An 18,545-nucleotide genomic window follows, 5' to 3' on the forward strand; every position below is an offset into this window, starting at 1 on the left:
GTTATAAAGAACAGTGTTTAAGCAGAATCTTGGATCACACTATAGACAAAATAAGTACTTGCTCAAGATCTGGAAAAGAAACATAAAGGGAAATATTACCGTTGTAAAATGTTGATTGAGACAATTGTATGTCTCACATAAAGTAAAAGGGGGCTTGAGCCACAATAGTGTAGTGTTTTTGTTTGTGTTTGCTTTTATTTTTCTCTTAGTAATAGTCTGCCTTTGTTCCGTCAGGGAAGTGGAAGAGGGCATGCTTGTACACCCCAGAAAACATCACTGAGGCTCTCCTTTGTCTATCTTCCAGATAGGAAATAATGGATTTACATTGTTGGTGAGGATATTCGGTAAATAGATATAAGGTATTGGGTAGAGGATGACATCAATAATAGAGGCAGGACAGAGGAGAAGGTAGATTCACAAGACCACACCACAAATCCAAGGTTAGAACTGCCCCCAACTTAAGGCAGAAAAATGGAGCAGCTACAGAGTGACACCTAAGCTGGTTTCTAGGCAGCTCACAGCAATTGCCTGGTGTCACCCACATAGCAACCTCATGTTTTTCTCATCTTAACTTTCTTGTGCTTTCCTTTAGAAAATGAAAAGAAACTGCTGCGAATTGGTGTTTCTTTCGCATACCACGACTGTTTACTGCCGGGTGACAGAAGCTCTCGATCCTGTTTGATAGTGTGTGAAAAGACATTCAATAATCTATCCTCTCAAGCAGTTTCAGTTTATCCAAATTCCTGGGGGTGCATTTTAAGGTGCAAAAGTCACTATTGCATGTTTCTCTTGAAATAAAGTGGTGAGTAGCAGGAATTGATTGTACCATCTGGACGTGCTAGGACACCTGCAGAGAAATAATTCTCACCACTCTTGGATATAGGCTATAGTTTTTACAGATACAACGTTTGAGAATGGTTTATGTTGTTTTGTATTCACAACTAGGGGTTAAATACCAAGGACATTGACAGGATTGCAAGTTGTAGCAAACATTTTTAGTCAGCGCTACTTGCCAGACTTACAAAGATCAGTCATAGACTTAGACTTACTCTCTAGGACTAGATGAAGATCAAATATCAACATTCATATCATACAGTTCAAGAAATAAAAAATTTGGAAAATGGTATAACATTCTTCTAATAAGAGATTACATAGCCGGGCGGTGGTGGCGCACGCCTTTAATCCCAGCACTCGGGAGGCAGAGGCAGGTGGATCTCTGTGAGTTCGAGACCAGCCTGGTCTACAAGAGCTAGTTCCAGGACAGGCTCCAAAACCACAGAGAAACCCTGTCTTGAAAAAAACAAAACAAAACAAAACAAAAAAAACAACAAAAAAAAGAGATTACATAGATGTATGTTGAGAAAAAAGTCACTGCCCCTTTACATGTGTTTTGCAGCTTATATAATTCTCAAATAAAATTGTTTTTGAGACATATTGTAAAGATTCATCTAATGTTATAACAGCACTCTTGCTCATCTTTTTGCTATTGAACATTTATTAGAATGAACAAAAACTAGGGCACTGATAAAAATGCCACTGAGGGTGTGAAGTAACACAGGACCTCATCCTTTAAAAATGTAATTAAAATATGTTTGTATCACTTCCCTCCATTCCTCTCTCTAACCACTGCTATGCCTCCTCCCTTCAACCTGTCAATTACCTTCTTTGCTCCTCCTCAAGTTGCAATACTGTTTCTCTTAATGCACTTGACTGCCCTTTGTTTGTTGCATAGATATTTCAGAATTGCAATGCCCTTTGGCAGAATTTTTCTTTAATAAGTATGTAGTGTCCTTCCTTGGCCCTTCTGATTAGTTTTGTTTTGAAATCTATTTGTCAGATATTTAGAATTGCAACATAAACTTTTTTTTAGTACATTTCCCTAGAATATCTTTTTTCATCCTTTTTATCTGAAGTGATAGTTAATCTTGATGGTAAGATATGTTTATCTTATGTGGGTTAAGAATAGATCCTGTTTTGGAATTTATTCTGTTAGTATCTATGTTTTTATTGCAGAGTTGAGACCATTGATGATGAAAAATATCAGTGAGTGTTTATTAATTCATGTTATTTTGTTCTTGTTGTCATTGTCGTGGTGGTGATAATGATGGTAGGATGTGAGCATGTATGTTACATCTTTTGAGTTTCTTGTCTGGGATTTTTATTCATTGTATTTTGTTGAGTATGGTTTACTTCCTTTGGTTAAATTTTTTCCTTCTAGCACCTTTTTTAGGTCTGGATTTGTAAACGGATAATGCTTAAATTTGGATTTATCATGGAATATCTTATTTTCTCCATCTACCTTGATTGAACATTTTTCTAATTGTAATAGTTGGGCCGATATATGTATTCCCTAGAGTTCAAGGAACATATATCCCTTGTCTGTCTAGCCTGAAGAGTCTACACTGAGAAGCCACATTCTAATAGTCCTTCTAATAGGTTAGTTTTGTTTCCTTTTCAGTTTATACTATTCTTTCTTTGTCTTTTATACTTAGTGTGCTGATTATTAGCAGTGAGAGCAATTTCTTTTATGCTCCAGGTTTTTTTTTTTTTTGTTCTGAATCCTGTACCTTGATAGGCATATCTTTCCTTGGGAAAACTTTCTTCCATGTTTATGCTGAAAATATTTTTGTGCCTTTGACCTAGGTTTCTTCTCTTTCTTATATGGGTAATAGTCTTAGGTTTAATATTTTCATAATGACCCATATTTCTTTTTTACTGTTTGTAACAGAATTTTCTTTTGGAATTAATAATTTCTTTCATGGAGGTGATCATTTCTCCTGTCATGTCATCAATGCCTGAGATTCTTCCTTCCATATCTCATATACTGTTGTTGAGGCTTGGCTCTGAGGAGCCTGTTTGAATTTCTACATTTTTTTTCCAGGTCTAGATTTCTCTTGTTTAAGTTTTCATTATTAATTTTGTTCCACTTCTGGTCTTAAACAGTTTTATTCCGTTTCTCTCACTATTTTGTGGCATGCATGTTTTCGTAGATTTCTTTAAAGTGTTTGTCCATTTCCTCTTTAAGGATCTCTATCATATTTAATTAGACTATTTTTAAGTACTTGTATTACGCTTCCAATTTGGTGAAATTCACAGGCCTGCTGTGTTCAGGATGCTGGAATCCAGTGGAGGCATATTTTTCTTGCTGTCATTGATCGTGTTTTTATGTGGGTTCTAGGCATTTGAGACCACTTCCATTCTATGTGATAATATTTGGTCTTATCTTTTTTGGTGCTGATGTTTGCTCCCTTGGTTCCTGTTGACCTCTATTGTTTTAGAAGGCAGCGGTACTTGTGTGTTCTTTGTTAGGAAATTCTTCTGGAATCTTGATAAGTGTGGCCCCTAGAGTTTCTTGGTAAAAAATAAAATAAAAATGTGGTTCTAGGCATTGGGTGCTAACAATGAGGAGTGGGTATTTATTGATGATAGAGGGAAGGCCTCTGCAAGAAAGCCAAAAACAGGATTTTTCACTAAGATCTGCTTAGAGTCAGTCATCTGGGGATGGGGTCAGAAAGAGAGAAGGACCATAACAGGCAGTCTATTGGAGAAAATGAGATTACAGTAGAAGGTCAGACATGGAAGAGAAGGGAAACAGAAGATCTGATACTTGCCTTTAGGCATTGCTGGATTATTTGCTTTATTGTCAGGCTTGGCAGGTGGTATTCCAGGGAATGCCTCTTGGAGTTGGGGACTAGGATCACAGAAACTCTGGTGAGGAAGTTTGTCAGAGAAGATCTGTGTGATGCACTGGAGATGGGAGAATTGAGGAGAGAGAGGCCTGAGCCTGTGGTCTACTAAAGAGCTTAAACTGAGACCCAATAATTAGGTTTGGAGGGAAGGAGACATAGGTGATGACCTGAAGTAAGCCTTGCCTGCTTGCCTGGCTCAAAAGGCCTGAAAAATCCTAAAGAATTCTCCAGGAGTTGATACGGAAGAAATGGATTCGGTATGTGGACAGAAATCTATGGGAAGAGATCTGTGATCCACTGATGGTACCTACAGAGAGGAGGGGAGTCTATCAGTTGCTCTGCTACAAAGTTGGAATGGATTTGGAGGAAAACAGAGAGAAGTGAAGATATTTACTGATTCACTGGCAGGGTATATTTCAAAGCTTCAAACAGTGATTGAAATGAATTCCTAATCAAGTAAATATAAAGTAAATAAGTCTGTATTTTCAAAAACAGAGAAGTAACACATAACTAACTAAATTATTCTTATATAAAGTTGATCACACTATGACACTGATCACACAATTTTTAGGAACATTATTCTGATGAAGGCTATGATACTCCATTTACTCCATAAATTCTGCTAAGGAAGTTATAACTTCAATACATTTTACCAAACAAAATGTATCCTGATTATTCCTAACATCAGAAATATTATAAGTTATTTGTACATTTCTTTTGTTGGAATAGATTTTGCAGGTAATATCTTTCAGGTTGTGTTCTTGTCTTTACCTATATTTCTAATAATTATATTCTTTATATATAGACAGCAGGGCTGCTGAATTTCATTTTTCTGCACCACGTATTTTAAAAATCTGTAACTCATTTTGGAATGGTTTAGAAGATAAATGGCTTAAAATGTACGTTCACAAGAAGCCTGTGAAAAACAGTATCAGAAGTTGCTCCAGGGGAATAAGTCAATGCAAGCTGAATTCTCTGATGCTTTCTTTACTGTCTTCTTTCTTTTCTGTGTGTACACAAAATTTACTAATCAAAACTAAAAACATGTAATAGTATATGTCACTTTTCCTACTGAATCCACTGTCCATTGCTCTTTACATGGCTTTTAATTGTGGCCTTTAAATGACATCTTAATTATCGCCTACTCAAAAAGGCATTGATGACCCTCTTTCTAAGTTGGGTTTCCCCATTGCTATTTTCCATGATATTATGCAGATCATTTTCTCACAAGCTTCAGAACCTATCATTATGTATTTAAGTATATAAACACATATATAATAAAATATGTGTTTGTGTGCAGGTGCTTCTACACATCTTATATGTGTGCTTGTGGAAGCCAAAGGACAATATTAGCTATCTTTCCTCAGGTGCAGTCCATCATTTTCAATATTATTATCTTCATTATTCTTTTGTCTTTTTAATATATATATATATATATATATATATATATATATATGAGCTACACATTGTTTTCCTCCTATCCCTTCCTCTTCTTCCCCTTCTACCCTTTCCTGTGACCCCCATGCTGCCAATTTACTCAGGAGATCTTGTCTTTTTCTCTTTCTTATAAAGATATACATGTCTTTCTAGGGTCTTCTTTGTTATCTAGGTTGTCTGTGTTTCTAGGCTGTAGGTTGATTTTTCTTTGCTTCATGTCCAGAAGCCACTTACAGTGAGTAATTATTATATTTGTCTTTCTGGGTCTGGGTTGCCTCATTCAATATGGTTTTATCTGGATCCATCCATTTGCCCGTAAATTTCAAGATGTCATTAATTTTTACTGCTGAGCAAAACTCCATTGTGTAACTATAACACATTTTCTTTATCCAGTCTTTGGTCAAAAGACATCTATGTTGTTTCCTGGTTCTGGATATTACAAATAATGCTGCTATAAGCATAGTTGAGCACATGTCCTTGCAGTATGATTGAGCATCCTTACAGTACATAACTTACAACAGTTGTAACAAGCGGGCCTGCTTGTTGGGGTTTCTGTCCTGCCCAGTTCCCACAGCGATTTATGTTCCAAAGAAATTACACAAAATGTCTGAATTAGTTATAAACTGATTGGCCCATTAACTCAGGCTTCTTATTAACTCTTGTGACTTATATTAGCCCATTGTTCTTATCTATGTTAGTTACATGTCTCAGTACCTTTTTCAGTGTGGCAGGTCACATCCTGATCCTTCAGTGTATGGGCAGGACTGGGAAGGAATGGGCTTCCTCCTTCCTCGAATTCTCCTGTTCTCACTGCCCTACTTCTACTTCCTGTCTGGTTGTCCTCCCTATATATCCTGCCTGGCTATTGGCCAATCAGCATTCATTTAAAACATAATTGGCAAAATACAGAATTGTACCGCACCAAACACTATTGCTGGGCCTTGAGGTAGATTGTTTCGTAATTATCCAACAAATCACCATAGTGATTTCCAAAATTTCCATACAAAACAACTGTACAATTCTATTTTGCAGCTGTCAGAATGGCTAAAGTCACAAATACTGATGACAGCTTATGTTGGAAAGGATGTGGGGTAAGGGAATCTCTCCTCTATTGCTGGTGGGAGTGAAAACTTGTACAGCTGCTTACTTTCATTTTTAAGAAAGAGAATTACTTATTATGTATATAGTGTTCTGTCTGCATGTCCACATGCAGGCCAGAAGAGGTTGTAAAATCTCATGACAGATGGTTGTGAGCCACCATGTGGTTGTTGGGAATTGAACTCAAGATCCCTGGAAGAGCAGTCAGTGCTCTTAACCACTCAACCAATGTATAACTCAATTATAAACAATAAAATATGAAAATAAATAAATAGGAAATGGTTTTACATGATTTCTATCATCCATGATTACAAAGCTCTATGAATTTATTAGCCATGTTGCCTTTAACAGTGATTTATAAAAGAGGGTTTTCAGCTATCATAGAGCTTGGAAACATTGGAAAGTTGAAATTTATAAATTAATTGCTTGCCCTTTTTTGACAGCACACCAAATTTTCCCACTATAACTAACTTTTTGATTTATTCAACAATTGAACTTTTGACAAAGACACTTATGCTACTTAAAAGAATAAAATATAACAAGTACTTCAGGGAATAGCAGAAAAAAAGAATAGGATAGGGACAAAGAAATATTGAAAAAAAATCTCTTGACTTTTCATATTTCTAACAACAAAATTTCTATTTTGATTTTCTATATCAGTTAGGTTGTTTACTAATTTCAGGATAATTTTTCCTAACAATGTTTTGTTAATTTGCTCTGCAGAAAAGATATTTAATGCCAGTTTTTAAAATATAAGACTGTCAAATGTTATGTTCATCATTATAATATTTGAAGGTCTCACAACATCAAGACACATTGTTTGAAATATTATTTTTATAAAGACATTGGTTTTTATGACACAGCAAGAATATTTTTTCATAAATTTTAAACATATGACCAGAAAATCATCAGAACCAACCTTGAGAAAATGGTGCAGCATTAGTGGTATAGTAGGATGTATTATCTAATGTTTTACTTTAAAACTCATTGTTCATTTTATTCATCTTACATCAGAATATGATTTCCAATTCAAAGATTATGGACAGTCCTGAGTATCATTACATAATTTAACACATTTCATAATAACACAAGATGAAATTGAGGATGTCTCCGTCTTTGAGTTGTCATCTGTATCTGGACTATGCATACCCACTTTATCCGAGTAATTTTTGTTTCAAAAGGTCAAATTTAAAAACATCAATAAAATATTGTATTATATAACTGTTAGCCTAGCTGTTTCAAAATGTATATATAAAAGATATTGAAACTCAAAATATACAGAAAATGTAAAATGCAGGGAATAACAGTACTTTATCAAAATAAATCTTTTGATGGATATTAGAAGTCCCACGATAATGGACCTTATTTTTTTCTTCAGTCTCATTTAATTCTTGTCTACAGCAAGAGTTTTATGTGTATTAGGTAAATGATAATACTTTTAACCACTATCAGTTGTGCTTGCATTGATGTAACAAAAATGCTTTACAGAAACAATTATCAACAAACTGTTTTTTTGTAGCTATTGTTGTTCACAGTTCCTGTCATGTCAATCCATCATGGTATGAAAGATATAGTAGTGTAACACTATTACATGCCTGAAGACTGGCAAACAGAAGCAAAGATAAAATGACAGGTCAGATGCCTCCCTGAAAGACCTATCGATGGTGTCCATATAATTTCAGCTACTCTCTATTTCCAAATTTTTACAGCCTTCCAAAACAGTGCCATTCACTGAGAAATACACACCTAGGGCATTTGGATTCAAACCACTACATTTCATTATGTAGAATTAACAACAAAATAAATATCCTAAAAATGTGTCAGTTTCTGTATTTTCTTGTTCAATTGTTCATTTAGCTGCTTAAAATACATAATAATTAGGATCATCCATGATGGTAGGAAGCACGGAGAATATATATTATAATATTATAAGCAACTTAGGACTAGACCCTGTGTTTAAAGGGACAGTAAGATGAATGACTGATATTATACAAGTGCTTATAAATATGTTCAGCATTATGAAAGAAAGTAGCAAGTACAGATCATTTGCGGTTAAATACAGGAAGCCAAGGACACTGAAGAGCATGCTATTACAAATACAAAAAAATAATAACACTTGGAAAGATAGCATTGCAACCCAAACAATATTCACAGAAAAATTTTATGACAAGTAAAAACCAGTGCAGAGTTCATTAGCTTTTAATATCTGCTGTAATAACTAAATAAAACTAAAGACCAGAGAGAGTGCAAGATATTCTATAACAAGATACGCTCCTTTAAAAATCTGATATTCTGGAAGTTAATATGATGTGTATTTCCACTATGTTGAAATCTTTTGTTAAAAGAATGAACCAAACCTGGATGGAGGTGGGCAGTCCTTGGACTTCCCACAGGTCAGGGAACCCTGATTGCTCTTCGAGCTGATGAGGGAGGGAAACTTGATCAGGGGAGGGGGAGGGAAATGGGAGGCGGTGGCGGGAAGGAGGCAGAAATCCTTAATAAATAAATAAATTAAAAAAAAAAAGTCAACTAAAAAAAAAAAGAATGAACCAAAAGACAAAGCCAGAATTGCTCAAAATATATGATGTGAAGAATGGAAATTGCATTGAACACATTTGAAAAGAAATGTTAATTAAATAATAGAAATGAAAGAGAGAGAATAATAGTAATTCATGTACTACATAAAAATACTGCAATGCTCATTCTATAGAGTGTCTCCAGTGATCAAATAGTACTCTTTTTTTTTTTTGGAGCTGACAGCAAAGAACAAAAGACTATTTAATAATCTATGTTGGATTGGCCTAATCAGAAAGAGGCCTGTGAAGATCAAATTGTGGTCACCCAGCATGAATAAGCTTAATGAAAACAACAGAACTCATTTATTTAATAAAGTGTACTGAGTCTTTGAATTCCCTAAAATATCACGTATGAGTCTAATAACTCTTCTTATGCAACTTATGCCTTAGTGAGAGTGATAATATATATGTAAAATTAACTGTAAATCAAATTAGGAGGACACAGCGTGCAGGATTTCCTCTTACTCAACCCATAGGTTGATGGATCATAACAGAGGCTCCCAGGTTTAATATACTAATGGAGTAAGCAGATCAGAACTGAAGTGCCGTGTACAATATAAAACATGGGTTTTGGCATCAAAATACGTGTCTCGCCTCAATATGTGACTAGCTAGGATAAGCCGTTCAAATAGAATTGTTTTACTTGCAGAGTGAAAATCATAATGCCAAGTATTTCATAATGACTCATAGAAGAGTTAGTAATATACTGGTTATAAAACACAGCATGCTGCTACCTCTTACATGATAGAGTCTTGCTTTAATTTGAACTCATAAGAAGCGCTCCAGCTTCTAGGAAAGGATTGCCATGTTAAAAGTACCTAAGGATAAATACATGAGGGAAAGTAAAGAAAAGAATGAATCACAAAACATCCTCAGCTTGCCTCACTATTAGGTGAATCTCTAGATGATAGCGATCTTCAAAATGTGGAGAGGGTTGACAGCTAACTTTCTCATGTATCAGGAACATATTCTTAAGTCGTAAGGAGGATCATTGAGGTTTGTCCTTCATTTATTAAATAATTCAATTTATTCCATGTTTTCTTTCATTTTTCCTTCAGCTCTCTTATTTTGTCTCTCATTCTTTCACTCTGTGTGAAGGCCTAAAAATGTGTGCCTATTTCTACTTTGTCTAAAAGTCAGAGATTTGGAGGTTACTCTAAGTGGCTGACAAGCATAGCTGTCCATCCCCATTCAGAATGTAATTACTTGGTTCTTTTGACATTAAGATAGTTCATACAAGTAGGTCCATGTCATCCTGACAGGTGGTCAAGATATAAAAATGTCTTTTTCTCCTTCTTTTTGTAACTATGAAGTCACCTACCTGGAGAGTGGCTGCCTTCAGGATACATGGTCTAGGGCAGCTTCACTGCCTAAATAACAAAATACTAATGATTTAATGTCTCAAAGTGTTAAAGCGATTAACTGTTTGAGTTGTCCCTTGTATCATGTTAATAAAGTCTATTGTTACATTCTTCCTCCCGTTTGTATTTTGATATATAAACATATGGAAAAATAAATGAGGGCGATTTCAGTATCCACTGGAATGCCCTCCTGATACTTTCTATGGTTTCAGTTTTATTATTTTTATATGCATCTTTGTATTATTTACTTATTTTTCAAAACCCTACGGCCCTACCCTGGCAAGAGGTGTTTTGTTGAGGCTGGTTCCTGACATCTCTGTCTGTCTCCTTTTCTGCCTCCCTCTTTCCTTCCCTTTCTTTCTCTTTGCAAGTATGAGTGAATGTTTTTCTGTGTGTATGTATGTGTGTGGGATACAAATGTGGAAGTCAGAAGGCAACTTGGAGGAGTAGATTCTTTACACATTGGCACAGGGAATCTAAGTGTAGGCTTTGAAGCAAACACCTTTACCCATTGAAGCACTTTGCCAATCCTAGTGACTATTATAATATTAAGAATTACCTATTTTTTTTCAAAAATTTGCATGGACTTCATTCACCCAAGTTTTGAAATGTTCATAGAGATAAAGTATGAACATATTTATTAATAATAACGGTAACTAGTGGCTTCCAAAAGAAGCCAAGTGAACAGTAACCCACCAGCTATCATGTCTAAGCAAGAATATTAAGGATACAACAAAACTTTAACTTTGAATTTGTTTAATAAAACATTGTATAGTGGAATTAAGAATGAAACAGCTTAATTTTTTTAGAACATTGTGATTAAATGGAGTTATTCCTCAGTATTATAACACATTCACAGATGAGAATAATCTTTGACCATTAAGAAAAACTAGTTACATCTTTAGTGTTTGCATTTGAGAGGCAAAGGCTGGCAGATTTTTATGTTAACACCTGCCTGCATTTTAAGACCTTGGGTAAAAACAACAACAAAAAAGTTCTGTTAGTGAATGTCTATTAATACTTACATATTCATGGCTTAAATTTCAATTTTTGAGGGAAGAGGCATGTGACAACTTCTATATGTTGTATAGTATTTTTTATAGACTCACAAAATTGCCCAGTAATGACTACTTATGAAAACTAGAAATTTTTAATTATTAAGCATTTATTTTTTTGTTTTATGGTTTCATACTTTTATGTATTTAATTTTAGTAGTTTCACCCCAGTCTTCTTTTCCATTTCCTTCTCATGCTTAATAAAATTTCCCTTCCCAATTAGGGCCCTTCCTTCCTCGTACTTTTATAAATTCCTGTTTGTTTTGAGCCTTTTTTGTATTTACTTAATATTCAGAGTAAGAGAGAATGCCTGTTGAAGGCATGGGACACCTGTATCCCCATCTTTTCACTGCATTTGCACATGGGACTGTACTCAAGTACTCAGGCTTACCCCTTGAGCCATTTCATAAGCCCAAGTACATGTATTAAGAAATAATATCTGTTAAGAACTAATACTTTTTTGTTTATTTGTGTGTTGTCAGCATTTTAGATAAGAAAGATTAAATGAAGAACAAATGTGGCAGAAATCCACGATTTCATAATGATAATGTTCTAGTCTCCTTTTCAGATCTATGGCCACAGCATAAACATGATAAAAATTAATATCAAACAATGTTTTTTCAAAAGTTCTACTCATTACTACTTTTTTTTTTTTTTTGGTATTTCGAGACAGGGTTTCTCTGTGGTTTTGGAGCCTGTCCTGGAACTAGCTCTTGTAGACCAGGCTGGTCTCGAACTCACAGAGATCCGCCTGCCTCTGCCTCCCAAGTGCTAGGATTAAAGGCGTATGCCACCACCGCCCGGCTTCATTACTACTTTTGACTTGGACAAAATTTCTTCTGGAAATAGTCTGTTCTTGAGAAAAGTACCATTGGGGGAGGACTAAAATAACAATATTTACCAGTTATCACTTATTCATGAATACGAAAGAATCGATGCTATTATACTTATTTCTATTTTAAAATGTATCGAAACCTCCGAATATCCTCTTTATGACATGCACTATAAAATAACATTAAAGAACTCATTATATATATTCTTATATTTCTCAAAATAATATGAACTACAATATTTTAGAAGAGCTTAGTGCTAACAAAAATGAACAATTCAAAGCCAACAAACATATTATTTCAGTAAACAATATTCTTTTTGGCATGCGCTTAGAGTAGTAGCATAATATAAAAATGTTTTTCAATTATTAAACTCCTTTTAACAATTTTCATATAAAGAGCACCAGGGTGAATTAATGTGAGAATATTTGCATTAACTTATTAATAACATATCCATTGTTAAGCTGAGGAAGGGAACTAAGGCCTTTAGACAGCCTTACTAATCTATTAATCATTTGATTATGTTTGTGTTCGTGTACTTGCTTCATTGAAGCTTTATATTTATGTAAAATGACTGCTACGCAGATCACAGTTCATTCTTGCTGTCAAAAATATGATACATGATATTTCATTAGATATTTTTATCAGTGCATATTAGTAAAATTTGTATCGGCGAAAATGAATGTAGACAGATTGTACTAATATATACAGCTTTAATGGGGAAATAGACTTACAGAACCACAGTTTCCGCGGAGAACAGGAAAGCTGAACGGGCTGCGGGCTCATGCTCGCCAGATTTATATGTAACCATTAGCCCGAGGAGAACACGCCCCCTAAGGGGGTTGGGCTGTCCCTACAAAAACTGGAGAAAAGTTTAATAAAATATGCATTTCTAGGATTCCAGTCTTGTGAAATCTAAATATATTTAATAAAATAAATGTCTATTATTTTATGTATACATATATTTCCAAATATATGCATATTCTAGGGATAGTGTTCTTTTAAACATGTAATATATATGAAATTGAATGAATCATGACCAATACAACAGTGAATACTGCAGGTATTGTATAGAAAGAGACACAAATACAATGTTTAATTACAAGTTTTCTATAGAAAAATTGGAACTATTGTGATGTTTATAAAAGAAAAATCTTTGCATAGCTAAAACATGACTGAATGATTATATCTTATCAATAAAAGTAAAAAATATTGGATAAAGAAAAAATTAATAAAATGATAGCTAATGATATTCTGCTGTACTAATAAATAGTTCATTGCCTGGAACAGTAATCATCAGAGAGACTTTCGAAATCCAGGAAGTGATGGCAGCAATTACAGAGACCCACAACCAAATATTAGGTGAAGAATGAACTCAAATTAGAGATCTCCATCTGGTCCTTTCATTGGAGCTCATAGAACCCGGAGGTGCAGGCCAGGGGCAGGGGAAGTGGTAGAAAGAATTGTGAGAGCCAGAGGAATAAAGGATATCAGCAGAACATGGCCCACAGACTCATCTAGGCAGGGTTCATAGAGGCTCATCGAGACTGACAAGATTGAAGAGGCAATCGTAGATGCTGCATGTGTCTGCACTAGGTCATCTGCATATTTGTTATGGTTGTGTTCTTGTGGGACTCATAACAGTGTGCATGGGGGTCTGTCTGGCACTTTTGCCTAACCTTGGGACCTTTTCCTCCTATTGGATTTCTTTGGCTAGCCCTCTATGGGTTTCTTTGCCTTGTCTTATTGCATCTTATCTTGATCCGTTTGGTTGATATCATGTGAACCTGCTCTTTTCTGAAGAGAATTAGAGGAATAGTGGATAGGGAGGAGAGAGAAGGGGGTTACTGAGAGGAAGGGAAGAAGGGGAAAATGTGGTTGAAATGTACTGTATGAGAGAGAACAAAATAATATAAAACAGTTACAAGGAAACAAGAAAGCTTACAGCTGAAGTACACTAGGCTAAAACTCATGAAATAACAATAATAAAAAACAAGCAGAGATTACAGCAGACCAATAGATCCCTGGATCACATGAAAAGCCAGGTACAGGAGAGACCTATAAGTCACATGACATAGGACTATTGCTTATTAGTTAAGTAGATCTGAATATGACTGCCCAAATATCATTGTTTGTCGTGTGTGTGTGTGTGTGTGTGTGTGTGTGTGTGTGTGTGTGTGTGTGGGCTGATTTGTGCATATATACACGTGAAGGTTCATTTGTCCAGAATGAGGCCAGCGGTCAACGCTGTTATCTCTCTCCATCATACTGCAATTTATTTTATTGAGAAAGGGTTGGAAACAGGTCTGTTCCAGGGGAAATATACTATTACTTACTTGTACAGGGTTTTTCTTCCAGTGAATTAAGAGCTACCTTTTTACTGACATTTTGACTAATAAATCAGCTCTGCATCCCCCAGCATTGGCATTCCAGTGTATCACTACTCAGCTTCTTCATGAAGGTGGAGGATCTGAATGCAGGGTCCTCAGGGTCTGAAACTTTCGCACCATGTACTTTAATGATTGAACTTCTCAACTCATTTGTATTATTTCCTTCCTTTTATTCCATGTCTTGTCATTTTGTAATACTGATATATTTCTAATCACATTCAAAATGTTTTGCTTAATATTTACCGCAAGTTCTTGTGTGTTTCATAAAAGGAAGGATGAGGACAGAGCTTTACTTAGTGCCGGATAGCTTAGGTTTTGAACACTGGAGACTGTAATACAATTGTCATTGGGGTAGATGGAGTTAAAAATGAATGTTGGCAGGGTTGGTGAAGATCTTCTCCCAGTCAGTAGGTTGCCTTTGTGTCTTAGTGACAGTGTCCTTTGCTTTGCAGAAGCTTCTCAGTTTTAGTAGGTCCCATTTATTCAATGTTGCTCTTAATGTCTGTGATCTCCAAAATATATAGAGAACTCAAGAAACTAGACTTTAAAATGCTAATTAACCCAATTAAAAAATGGGGCACTGATCTGAACAGAGAATTCTCAACAGAAGAAGTTCAAATGGCCAAAAGACACTTAAGGTCATGCTCAACTTCCTTAGCAATCAGGGAAATGCAAATCAAAACAACTTTGAGATATCATCTTACACCTGTGAGAATGGCTAAATTCAAATGGCTAAAGTCGGTTTCTTAGGAAATTCGGGATCAACCTACCCCTGGACCCAGCAATACCACTCTTGGGAATATACCCAAGAAATGCCCTATCATATGACAAAAGCATTTGTTCAACTATGTTCATAGCAGTATTATTTGTAATAGCCAGCACCTGGAAACAACCTAGATGCCCTTCAATGGAAGAATGGATGAAGAAAGTATGGAATATCTACACATTAGAGTACTACTCAGCGGTAAAAAACAATGACTTCTCGAATGTTGCATGCAAATGGATGGAAATAGAAAACACTATCCTGAGTGAGGTATCCCAGACCCAAAAAGATGAACATGGGATGTACTCACTCATAATTGGTTTCTAGCCATAAATAAGGGTCACGGAGTCTACAATAGGTGAATCTAAAGAAGCTAAGTAAGAAGGGGAACCCAAGGAAAAACATATAGTTATCCTCTTGGCTAAGGGAAGTAGACAAAATTGCCGGGGAGAAAATTGGGATCTTGGGGTGGGGTGGGTTGGGGGTAAGGGGAGATGGGGAGAGAAAAGTTAGAAGAGAAGGAGGTCGGGCCTTGGGAAAGCAGGAGGATTGGGATAAAGGAAGGTTGGACAGGGGAGCACGGAACCACAATTCTTAGTTAAGGGAACCACTTTAGGGTTGGCAAGAGACCTGACCCTAGAGGGGCTCCCAGGTGCCCAAGCTGAGGTCCCCAGTTAGTTCCTTGGGTAGTTGAGAATAGGGAACCTGAAATGACCCTATCCTTGAGCAATACTGACGAATATCTTGCATATCATCATAGAACCTTCATCTGGTGATGGATGGAGATAGAGATAGAGACCCACACTGGAGCACTGGACTGAGTTCCCAAAGTCCCAATGAGGAGCAGAAGGAGGGAGAACATGAGCAAAGAAGTCGGGACCACGAGGGATGCACCCACCCACTGAGACAGTGGAGCTGATCTATTGAGAGCTCACCAAGACCAGCTGGACTGTGACTGAAAAAGCATGGGATAAAACTGGACTCTCTGAACATGGCGAACTATGAGGGCTGATGAGACGCAAAGGACAATGGCACGGGGGTTTGATCCTACGTAATGTGATGGCTTTGTGGGAGCCCAGCCAGTTTGGATGTTCACCTTCCTAGATATGGACGGAGGTGGGAGGTCCTAGGTCTTACCACAGGGCAGAAAACCCTGACTGCTCTTTGGACTGGAGAGGGAGGGGGAAAGGAGTGGGGGGAGGGGGAGAAGGGTGGGAGTAGGGGGCGTAGGGGTGGAGGAGGGGGAGGGAAATGGGAGGCTGGGAGGAGGTGGAAACTTGTTTTTTTTTTTTCTCTCTCTCCTTTTCTCAATAAAAAAAAATGTTAAAAAAAATGAATGTTGGCAGCAGGAAGGACAGATAAACAACTTATCTTCACTGGGAAGACTTATACCCATGGGATTCAAGCAGTAGTTAAAGGGGAGTGGAAAAAAGAAGAATAAAGAAGGGGAAATGGGAACAAGTAGAAATTATTCAGCAAGATTTGGTTACCACGTAAGAAGTCCACAGAATCTGCAGAAGTTGTGATTCACCCATGGAATAACCAGAATCTTAATGTTTGTGGTTTTAATTACACGAGAGAGTACAAAATCATCTCTTATGTTGCCTTGTGAGATGAAATGAATTCTTTTTTATTACTAAGGAAACAGCACAGGCATTTTTTTACAGCAATGGAAAATGGATGTAGGACTGAAAAACAACATGCAATTTTTCAAAATTACACAAAAGAGCAGGAAATTAATGGGTGTAGAGCTTGTCAGTCATGTAGAGTCACAAAAATCACTTCACTTTTCTTCTGAGACATCATTTAAGGTTTTTACACTCTGCCTATACACATTAAGTGCTTGTCTTCCGTTCAAATGCTCAGCTGCTGTTTTTGACCTGTAGTGCCCTCTCATAGAGTTAACTAGAAGGAAGAGAAGAAATGATAGCTATACTTGCATCCTTAAGAACAATGAAAAATAACGACCATTACAAATGGTGAAGAATATACCATGTATTTCATGTTGGCATGCTCAATATTCATATTTATAAAGTGAAAAACACATGTTCAATGCAGACTTTATTTCTAGATTAGTAAATGTCTTTATGTACAAAATGTAGCGAAAACAACCATGATGGTACATACTTGATGAAACTGAGTGTCAGTTTCCCAGGGTATATAATCACCTTGGAGACAATTTTCTAGATGTCTGTGAGGGAGATTATACACTGAGTTAACAAGGATAGAAAGATACCGGCTAAAAGTGATTGGCAACATTCCATGGGTTGAGATCCTGTACTGTACAAAAGGGAGAAGTGAGTTGAATACCAGTATTCACCTCCCTGTTTAACGACTGTGAATGCAGTGAATTCAGACACATCCTGCCGTTACCTCCACATCCTGCCTGTCACTGTAACCACTCAAATTATTAGACAAACTTTGCTTCCTCTTTTATGCTGCTTCCTGTCATCTCTTTGATCATTGCAATGAGAATTATAAATCAACAACTACATTTTTGCAACTCAAATGTTACAAGGTTGCTCCTTTGTAATGATATTTTTCACTTTATTGTTATATAAATGATCAATGATAAAATGTAAAACTCAAGGAAGATAACTTAAATGCTATGCCAACAACTGCTACAGATTGGGAGAGTTGGAATAAATGGATGTGGCAATGGCATAACAAATTTCATTGTAGATTAATTTAAAATTGTAGAATAAGACATAGTAGAGAATTCTGGATAATTACTGAAAAAGTGGATCCACAAGCCAAATTATTTCAAACATACTTACAGCCTTATTAATAACTAAACTCAATGGCAATTTTTAAAGTTAAATTTAACTTTTATTAAAGCGATCTTATTTTGAAAACTTGGCTCAATTTTCTTAATTTTTTTTTTTTTTTGGTAGAAGAGATGATTCTAAAGAGCTTAGGTATAATATCCTACAGAGTTGGGGATAATAAAGATATTATTACTATTGTACAGCCCAACACTGAATATGGTCAAGACCCATAAACTATTCCTTATTTATGTTTCCCTATGTTTGTATGTGCCAAGGTCAAATAACAAAGTCAGATTGATTGTTTTTTTTTTTTTTTTTAATTTTTTTAGGTCAGTCTGTGATATTTTTGGCAATATTAACACAAACAAAATACATGTAAAAATGTATGTTGAACCATAACTTTCTATCTTTACTAAGTAAACTCTAGGCCAATCTCAAATCTTGGCAGTTTTTTTATTGTAATTTGAATACTTATTTTGAAGAATAATATACATAGTTGTTTTAAATAAATATGCCATTTCTTGCTTAAAGTCATTTCAGAAGTTTTTCATCATACATAAAATATCCAGAAGTAAAAT

This window comes from Microtus oregoni, unplaced genomic scaffold (assembly GCF_018167655.1).
Source record: "Microtus oregoni isolate MIOR12 unplaced genomic scaffold, Mior012 000021F_ref0000039, whole genome shotgun sequence".
Lineage (NCBI taxonomy): Eukaryota > Metazoa > Chordata > Mammalia > Rodentia > Cricetidae > Microtus > Microtus oregoni.